The sequence below is a fragment of the Rhinopithecus bieti genome, unplaced genomic scaffold (assembly GCF_001698545.2).
Source record: "Rhinopithecus bieti isolate Rb0 unplaced genomic scaffold, ASM169854v2 scaffold_19114, whole genome shotgun sequence".
NCBI lineage: Eukaryota > Metazoa > Chordata > Mammalia > Primates > Cercopithecidae > Rhinopithecus > Rhinopithecus bieti.
Window position 1 is genome coordinate 144,081 of NW_016809444.1, and position 930 is coordinate 145,010.

Genomic DNA, 930 nt, shown 5'->3' on the forward strand with positions numbered 1-930 from the left:
AAGGCAGCGTCGCAGGGACAATGCCAAAATCAAGATATTTCTCTTAGAGCTTTCTAATATTAATACCTTATGTCTAGGTCTGTATAGTATACAATGAGCATATATACTTTTTATAAATCTCTGAAACCCCCCTTCATTAAATCATCAAACTAGTCACAGTAAGTAAGTACTGTTTTTCCTTATTTTTCAAGCAAGGAAGCATGAGTAGGATTTAGAGGTCAGCTCACGTCCTGTCATGTTTACTTCCTAAATATCAGCTGCACCCTGTCCTCATTCCTATTCCCTTGCTTTAATTCAGACCTTCATAATTGCTTGCCTGGATTAGTTCTACAAATAGCTCCCAACTCCTTTTCCGGTCGTTCTCCAAGCCAAAGATTAATCTTCCTAATGCAAATCTGATCGTGTATCTTAAACCCTTCTCAAACGTCTCAAATGTCAACTCCTTCTGTGGCCCCTCATTGCCTGTAGGTTCTGGCAGAGACTGCTTTTTATTGAAATATAACATGCCCACAGATGAGTACACAAAAATGCACAGTCGGCTGAAATTTCACAAACTAATGACAGTCCTGCCACTAACAACTAATTTAAGAAACAAAACATGGCCGGGCGTGGTGGCTAACGCCTGTAATCCCATCACTTTGGGAGGCCGAGGTGGGCAGATCGCTTGAGGTCAGGAGTTTGAGACCAGCCTGGCCAACATGGTGAAACCCCATCTCTACTAAAAATACGAAAATTAGCTGGGTATGGTGGTGCGTGCCTGTAATCCCAGCTACTCGGGAGGCTGAGGCAGGGGAATCGCTTGAACCCGGGAGGTGGAGGCTGCAGTGATCATGCCACTGCACCTCCAGCCTGGGCGACAGAGGTAGACTACATCAGAAAAAAGAAAAAGGGCAGGGGAGGGGAGGGGAGGGGAGGGGAACAATCACCGAG